The 10,000-nt window shown below is 33.7% G+C and overlaps 1 protein-coding gene across 5 annotated transcripts in view; it reads right to left on the bottom strand.

The window, feature by feature from the left end:
* Nucleotides 1–5,548: 5,548 nt before the first annotated feature.
* LOC125038149 (geranylgeranyl pyrophosphate synthase-like) overlaps nucleotides 5,549–10,000 on the bottom strand; it is an 18,658-nt gene continuing 14,206 nt past the window's right edge. For all 5 annotated transcript variants that reach the window (XM_047631483.1, XM_047631482.1, XM_047631481.1 and 2 more), the window contains one exon: nucleotides 5,549–10,000. This exon is cut by the window's right edge and continues 966 nt beyond it. The gene's annotated coding sequence lies outside the window, so the exon portion shown is untranslated.

Here is a 10,000-nt window from a genome sequence, read left to right as displayed (position 1 = left end):
CCACGTATCATCCCATAAACAGCCATGGCCTCAATAACACTACTCCACTAAAGATCTACCCATACGCAGTCTACTCTTCAAACAAATCACAAGAAAGAAGCGATGGCGTAGCAACTGCCATCAAAAATGACATTTCTCACAAAATCATAAACAACTTCATCTCATACCTTTTGGCACTCGAAGTAAACACACCACATACTGACAACACTCTACATCCCACCACGAAGACCATACATCCCAGAACTTGTCATCTTACAGCTCCTGAAGCATAACAAACCAATATACATCATGGGAGATTTTAATGCAAACGCTTGAAAACACACAAATAACCGATCTAGCGGACCAACCCACATACATGATAAACAACCACCTTGAAAAATAGTATACAGACATACAGACGGCCAGACTGGCTAACATACCCAGAACTACACACAAAACCATCCCCACTACAGAGAAACATTCGTCTGAAATTGCTCAAATTACAAGACAGACACTTACACCAGCTAGCAATAACACGAGGCAGGAATGCACAACTACACACATGATACAAATAACTTAAAACGCAACTAATACACGAGGTTAAAGAAATGAACAAACAACACTGGGAAACCCTTGCAAAAAAAACTATGTCAGAACACAAATGACCCCAAGATGTTCTGGAGTTTCTTCAAGAAACTCATGGGGTCAGACAGAAAGACAGCCAGACATTTACAACACACACAGACAGAAGGTTGACTCGGTGGAGATGGAGCTTCCCCACAGGGAATTCTGGCAATTCCATATTTCCCCCACTGAGAACGCCCGATTCGAACACACTACAGAGACCGAGGTCACTTTATACAGCAACACAGAAACCTATCTCTCCCAGAAAACATCATCACTCTAAGCAAAGAAATTGTTAACACTATCAAACACAACAAAAACACAACGCCAGGAGAAAGCAACATGAACAAAGCAATCATAGAGCATCTGCCACCCACAATGATCCGCAGGCTACGTCATATCTTCATTGGCAACAGGATATTTCCCCGACAAATTTAAACATGCTACCATCAACTTCATACCAAAGTCGGGGAAGTCAGCAAATGAAATGGATAATTACCGCCCCATCCCATTGCTGGAAGTTCCCTGGAAACTGCTAGAGAGGCTAATAACACGCAGACTCACTAAACAACACATACAATAATAGGCAATACGGCTTTCACCCGAGAGCTTTTTATCAATTAATATTAATTACATTTGAAAGGATACATGAGCTTAGGCCTTCATATCCCATAATACGTACACAAGAAGTGTATTATGTAGAGCATAATATCAATTTCCGTAACATTCGTTTGACCATTCAAACATGAATCTGTCCGAGATACTTCCCGTATCTTGTGCGTCATGGAATACTTTCGGAGGCCTGAATATGCTCAAGGATAAAGCATAAATGATATAATAAAAACAATAATGACTATTATACATGTGCATGACATTGGAATGAGTAAATTAAAAGCATACAAGAGATAGAAAGAGTTTCGCTCTTCTTAGCCATGGCCTTATTAATATGAAAGCATTTTCACTACGATAATAATATAGATTTTCAATATAAATATTTTGTTGCAAGAGCATGACGACCTAGTGAAGTGTTCCATATTAACTAAGTATTGAAAAATATTTCTTTGGATTACATTATGATCATAGATGTTGAATATCTTATATCACATTACATATCCCCATAATAAATGGAAATTGAAAAGAAAAAATCCATATGTACATTATATAGGTATACATACACACACACACACACACACACACACACACACACACACACACATATATATATATATATATATATATATATATATATATATATATATATATATATATATATATATATATATATATATATATCCGTCTTTGTGTGCATATATATATATATATATATATATATATATATATATATATATCCGTCTTTGTGTGCATATATATATATATATATATATATATATATATATATATATATATATCCATCTTTCTGTGCATATATATATATATATATATATATATATATATATATATATATATATATATATATATATATATATATATATATCCGTCTTTGTGTGCATATATATATATATATATATATATATATATATATATATATATATATATGTATATATATATGTATATGTATGTATGTGTATATATATATATATATATATATATATATATATATCCGTCTTTGTGTGCATATATATATATATATATATATATATATATATATATATATCCGTCTTTGTGTGCATATATATATATATATATATATATATATATATATATATATATATATACACGGAGACGCAGATATATTTAGTCTAGCACTAGGCGCAATAATATCCTCATAAACATGCTCATCGTTGCTGAATAATACATCATACAGTGCAGCATCAAATTTGAGCCTCACGCGAGTCAGAGGACGAGCAGGATGGAGATGTTCCACGGAAAAGGGGAGAAAAAAAAAAAAAAAAAGCACAGTGCCACTTATTTTCTTATTGTTATTTTGTTGTTGCAATCACCACTTTCGTTTCTTATTTTTGTTTCAGTAGTTATTACTCTGTCTCTAATGAATTTATTTACTCACTATGGTTTTAAACACCCAAGTACTTAATTCTTTCCTTTGCTTTGTTCAGTTAATATGTTCCACATCCTAGTTAATTCGTTTTGTTATGTCTTCTGTCGAATTCATGTCACCTATCACCTTATGCCACCTATGCATATATGTATAGATGTTACACATTCTCTACGTTAGATTTCCCAGCCCCTTGCAACCGCCAGAACAAAATGGTCATAGCTTCTAATAACCCAAAGATGACAAAACCGCACCGCCTGATTCGTCCGTCGCAATTAATTTAATTCGTACGACAATTACCATGACTGACACCTTGTCCATCACCCACGTCACCCACCTGTTCGCCTCATCACCACCCAGTGCTCTTCCTTGCCTCTGTCTAGTTTATTTCCCCTTCGTCACCCACTAACTCATGTCTAGTTTCTTGTTTGTTTTTAATACAATGATGCCTAGTTACAATAATAATAATAATAATAATAATAATAATAATAATAATAATAATAATAATAATAATAATAATAATAATAATAATAATAATAATAATAATAATAATAAATAGATGAATAAAAAATAAAAAATAAGAAAATGAAATTTTAAAACATTATTCGTTTCTTTATTTCTTAGTAAGAAAGTAAGAATAATAAAAATCTTTAAAACTAAAATCCCAAATATCGTTTTCGTTTTAGTCTAGTTCATGGTCATGTTCAGTAGTTATTCAAATAATAATACATGAAAAGACAAAAACCTTAAAATTAAATAAAAACTCGTTCTTTCATGAATTTGCAACAGCTGCAGTGGAAGCCTACGTGAAGACTTGCCTTCTGCCACCTTAGCTAGGGCCCAGGCATGGCAAAAATAAAACAAAATTAAAGACACGCGAGGGGTTTTTCCTTCCCCCTTTCAGTCTCCTGTTTCCTTCAATTATCACAGCTTTTTCCTCCCCCGCTGTTCTATTGCTTCCCCTCCTTTACCTGTTATTTATTATTATCATTCATTATTACAAGTCTTGTTTGTTGATAATAAAGCGCATCGTCCGCATAAATGACACTTCGACAACGTGCCGTCTCTGAGACATTAATCCCCTTGCGACATTGCCCATTCTCAACGTCATAAAATCAACACCGGAAATGGAACACGCAAATATTCTTCCAGGTGCTTAATAGGTGTAGTTATTTTTTTTTTTTTTTTATACTACTATAAATATTAAAAGTTTGCACATTATACTCGAAATTTTGTACTAATCGATGGCCAAAACATGTGTATGGATGCAGAACAAATGGTGGACGTGGAATTCAGCCCACACGGGATTCAGCCCATGGAATTCAGCCCACGCGGGATTCAGCCCACGGAATTCAGCCCACGCGGGGTTCAGTCCACACGGGATTCAGCCCACACGGGATTCCGCCCACACGGAATTCAGCCCACGGAATATTACGGATATTATATATATATGTGTGTGTGTGTGTGTGTGTGTGTGTGTGTGTGTGTGTGTGTGTGTGTGTGTGTGTGTGTGTGTGTGTGTGTGTGTGTGTGTGTGTGTGTGTGTGTGTGTGCGTGTGCGTGCGCGTGTGTGTTTGCGTGTGTATAAGGTTATAATTCATCCAAGCTATGCTTGGTCTCTACTCTTGGCAAGTCTATGCCTTCCTTTCACATCAGCCTTAGCTTTACATCTTGAAATATCCCCATATTTAATAACATAATCTGACCAGTAAATGATACCTTAAACGGATCCCAAACAAACCCACAGCTATAAATGTGAATGCGCTTGATAGTCCAGTTTCAAATTTCTATTTCAAATTTCCCCAGAAATTTTGATAAAGCGATAAAACCCGTTTAATTTCGTGGGTTTTATTTTCGTATCAGTCATTATTTTCACGTCTGTATTAAATGATCCCCTCTTCATTATAGTCATTGCATTTTATTTCCTGCATTTCATGCATTTTGTGCATCCTTTGGCAAAGAAGATCCTCTGTTTAATAGTGTCCAACTTTTGTCGAATGCGAACAATGCTTTGCAATTAAAGAAATTCGTTTTTAGGTTAAGTATCAACAACTGGATCAGAAAATAAACTAGTGAAAGAATTTCATTCGATATTTGGCCGAGGTAATTTTTTGGTTGCTGTCATCCTTTATATTTTAATTTAGTTTCAATAAACCATTTTGATAAGAAACGGAATAGGTTAGCCTGTGTATAAAGTGTAAAGGCAATATCATAGACTATTTGTACCTCAATACTGTAGAATAAATCTGCATTGAGTTGCATTTTACTGTTCTTACATATAAATAAATGTATGTATGTATATACAGTTGCTTGTTTATGTGTGTGTGTGTGTGTGTGTGTGTGTGTGTGTGTGTGTGTGTGTGTGTGTGTGTGTGTGTGTGTGTGTGTGTGTGTGTGTGTGTGTGTGTGTGTGCGCACGCGTGTGTGTGTGCGTGCGTCCGTGTGTCTGTGTCTGTGTCTGTGTGTCTGTGTCTGTGTGTCCGTGTCTGTGTGTCTGTGTCTGCGTGTCCGTGTCTGCGTGTCCGTGTCTGCGTGTCCGTGTCTGTGTGTCCGTGTCCTGTGTGTCCATGTCTGTGTGTCCATGTCTGTGTGTCCGTGTCTGTGTGTGTCTGTCTCTTTGTCTATGTCCGTCCATCCATCTGTCTGTCTTTTACACCTGACTACTAATGAGTGAAGGACAGTAACACATAAACCTGTGTAAAATGTCTTTATTTTTTCATCTTTAGAAGATAGCTGATTATCACACAGACATATATAAATATTAGCTACCGTGTCCATGTCTGTGTGTCCATGTCTGTGTGTCCGTGTCTGTGTGTCCGTGTCTGTGTGTCCGTGTCTGTGTGTGTCTGTCTCTTTGTCTATGTCCGTCCATCCATCTGTCTGTCTTTTACACCTGAATACTAATGAGTGAAGGACAGTAACACATATACCTGTGTAAAATGTCTTTATTTTTTCATCTTTAGAAGATAGCTGATTATCACACAGACATATATAAATATTAGCTACCACTAAACTTAAAATTCGAAATTCAAGACACTTGGCAATAAATATCAAATAAATATGTCAAACTCATTGCACCAATTGAGAGCATTTTCATAACTTCAAAGTACCCATGAGTTATTAATGTCAATCTAATTAAGCATAGATCAGTTAGGCTACTGTTGCTTCCACAAGTACAAAAACACATTACTTAACTAAGAGAATATACCTGAAATTGCAGTGTCATGAGAACCATGAACCTCTTAACAAGATTATCAAAGCACAAAAGAGATGATTAAAAGAAAATAATGAAAGATACATTACAATACAATAAAAAAGAAAATACACACTGTGCAGCTTTCAGTTATATCTTAAACAAGTTCTTGCATTTCAATACAACAGCTACTTAACCTTGACAATAACTGCTATTCTGGGCCCATCATATGCTTAGCTGTTACCAAGTGTCAAACTTCATCATCACATTAAAAGGTATTCTGGCGAGCAAAGAACATCCAATATCAATATTTTCCAATTGATTTTCTTCACTTACTCGATACAATATATAATAATTTAATGACATTTATATTCATTCTAAAACATGCACAACTATCCACTTTCTTAAACCCACTAAACATTTCATAATAGCACTGCAGTTTAAGTACCACCTAATGGGAGACGAAAGAAACTAAGAAAAAAAAAAGACTAAAAAAATAAGAAAAAAAAATAAATAAATACATTTTTAAAAATCACTAACGATATAAACAAACTACCACTTTGTGCAAAAGAGATTCTAGATTACGATTATCGAAAGTTATTGATGGAGCTAACGACAAGTTACTACAGCAATTAGTAACATTAAAATTATATTATTAAATAACAGAAAAATCACAGCGGTCAGTGAGATCATCAAAGTCTATTTTCTAATGTAAGAGAGGAAAAGTAGAGCAGTGGCAGTGGCTTTTATAGTTAAGATACTCTCCGCAAATTATTACATTAACATAAAGACATAGCATTATTAATTTCTTTGCTATCTTTTCCCTCTCTCTTGAAATCTCATTAATCTGCAGAGAATAAGTACCATTATCCAAGCCCTAGTAATTAACTAATTAAATTCACTTTCTGGAGATACCTCCAATGTACTTGTAGAGTAGTCATCAAATAAAGGAAAAACCTGTACGATTTATCCATTGTTAGATAATACATAATCTCACATATTGTGATATAACCATAATCAATACCATGATGTCAGATAAACACAATTAAAATATTAACTAAACTATAGTCAATACTGTTAATAATCCCTGTTAAAATCATCTGGAATGTGTTCAGTAAGCACAAAATATAACTACTCTAAATCTGACCTGGTGAGATTAAACATTTACTGGGAGAAATGAACACTGGATTTTCATAATGCCTTTTGCATCCACAATTGTTTTCTCATTAATTAAACATCACGTCATTCATGATACACACATTTGATGCTGTCAACTATTTCTTCTTTGCTATTGCTGTTATTGGTGTTCTGGTGTTGCTGAATTACCGCTTCCCTATTGTTGGCGTTTTCTTGCTTTATTTCTGTTTTTTGCTCTAATAATGTGTATAGTTACTTTTGCTTAAATATGGTCTTAATGTTATTTATTTTGTTATTATGTTCCTATTGCATTAAAAGTTATGGGCAAGCCACAGGAATCTGAGTGTTAATTTATCATGCCTTGGCATCTGAAAAATCAACACAGTCCAAATTTGTGAAACATAGAAAACAGTTGTATCATTTTTTTAATACAGCATTAAAAATAAAACATTACAAATAGACTATGTCAGAAGAAAACTGATATTTAGTAATTACCATATGATGGTTCAGCTGAAGATTGGACTTTTGTATGTAAAGGCTATTTACTGCTATGGCATTTCTGCCAGCTATAGCATTTCTTGTATAAAATTCAAAATCAGTCATAGTGGTATTATGGATAAGCTACTGATGCTGGTAAATTTAGACATTCAAATAATGCAGATAACTGTTTGCTATGCATTTCACTCTTGACTGCTAGGCTACCAGGGTACAAGAACTGTTCTTTCAGGCTAGGCTGCCACAAATAAAGCAGGGATAGTATCAATTCTATTTGCAATGTAAACAGCAAGATGATCAGCATCACACACAAATAATACCTTAATATATCTAGACAAATTATAGAAATAAAAATTACCACAGATATATAATAATTAACAGACAAATCAGACAATGCAAATCATTCCAGATACAATGTATAAGAAAATAAAGTAGTGGACAACTACACCTACAGCTACAAAGTTGCAAAGGTGAAGAATTACACGTCCTGGCACCAAAAATGTACAAGTATGTTGAGCCATATCCGCACAATCAAACATGCCAGCAAGCAGTGCCTTCACGAGGCAAATTGTCAAACAAGCCCAATTGTTGTCTACAGATCCAAGTTCACAAGTAGCCAGACACATAGCCAGTACTACCAGTGGATGCTTGAGTGCAGCACACCCGTTGTCTGGCAATTGTGCTCAACTCAGGCATGGGCATTCCACTGGTTTGCCCATCAAAGTTGCTCCCTGAAGAGCTTTACCACTCATGCCCACCAGAAATACTTGTTCATTTGGATGCAGCATTATATTTTCACCAAGAATAATTCACAGATCATTGCACTACAGGGATTGAGCATGTTTAAAGGAATGTTGATTGTAACTCTTGATATGTACTGTATATATTTAATAAGCAGGTAAGACAGAGAAAAGATAACCCTAATCATTCAAAATCATGTTGCTATTTATTTGTATTACAAAAATTTCAACTAGTTCAAAATTTTGCTAAATAAATAAATTTACAATAGCATCAATTATCCAGAAAACTCATCTTGTCAAGAATCTGTCAATAAGTTTTGGAGAAGTGAAAAAACAAAACTGGATATATTATGTACCGATATCTACATTACATACTTTTTTATTGTCATTTGCAATTCTAGTGACTATATGGAGCTGTGTAAAGTACAGCACAATGCAAAACCTTTCAACTAAAATGTACATCTATTCATCATTGCATCTACTCTTATATTATAATACAAATCTGACTGAACCGTGATAAAGAAAATACAATGAATATTATATATCCAATCAAGATATCTAGGGAAATTAATTGTAGAACCACTGCATACAACAAAGTAAAAGATCTCTACAAGCAATATATCTGGGACTTTTGGGTTCCACCATAATATAATATAAGATTCTCCTTTTATAATTAATTACATATTATTCTTCATAAAAAAAAGTTGTAACAAGCATTAAGAGAAAAAAAGAGGAAAGGTTTTCTATATCTAAAATCTACTGGACTCTATTACTCTGTTTTACTGTAATATGCAATAACCTATAATTTTTACAATCCTTCTATAAGGAATAGCATTCTATGAAGTCTAAATGTTATTCCATCAGAGTTATGAATTGCCAATATAATATAATAACCTCTTAATAAAATCAAACCAGTATAATGTTCAGTTGATTCTTTTATCTTTATAACAATGTTATATATGACTGATTTTCCCTAAACCTTCAATTTATCGGATAGAAAGGATATTACAACAAAATCAATCTTTGAATCAATTAGTAAGGAGAGAGTTCAATTTCAGGTACACTTTTTTAATTTTGTTTCACCTGTTATCTCAATCTGTTACCTCAAGATGTAATAGTCAAACCAAATATAATTCACAAAAAACACTGATGTGAACAGCCAAGTGTGTTAACCTAGAAGCACTGATTTTAGAATAAAAAAAAAGATCCCTGTCTACTTCTTACTCTAATGGATGGAAAATATATTCTGGAAAAACATTCATTTTTCATTTATTTTCTGGAAGACCGTTTCCTTCTACATTCCATCTCCAGGTCATCAAAGAACTATTCTGCTTTAATAATTTCTTTGGACAGACCAAGCTGGATTGAAAGGCATAATTATCTGAAGACTAGACAGGAAATTGAATAAATTCTATGCACTTTTGTTTTTATCACTTATCTGTGGAAAAGCAATACATGCAAGCTAGCCAAAACATAGTTCAATGTTGCATTGCTGTTTAAGTATTCAGTAAACTAAAGATGAATAAGTAAAATAGCCTGCTCATGTGGTCAAAGCTATATACTTAACCCTTTCCATACTAGGTATTAGTGACCTTGTATGTCGTCCTTGTAAGGAAAGGGTTAAATCTAAAATTTGTGCAATGCATAATTAATGATGAAGAAGTTGAATTCAAAAATTTAAAGACCATTTCCTCTAAAAGTTTAATATTATAGCATTTCTAATTCTACAGTTGCTGTAAACCTAATCTGCAATTTACTGTGGTTTTTACTACAAGGGGATATCTCAAACTGCTACTACTTTACTTATTATTAGTAAAA

The sequence above is a fragment of the Penaeus chinensis genome, chromosome 24, assembly GCF_019202785.1.
Source record: "Penaeus chinensis breed Huanghai No. 1 chromosome 24, ASM1920278v2, whole genome shotgun sequence".
Lineage (NCBI taxonomy): Eukaryota > Metazoa > Arthropoda > Malacostraca > Decapoda > Penaeidae > Penaeus > Penaeus chinensis.
Note: the sequence above shows the minus strand (reverse complement) of the source record. Positions and strands in the feature narration are given on the sequence as shown.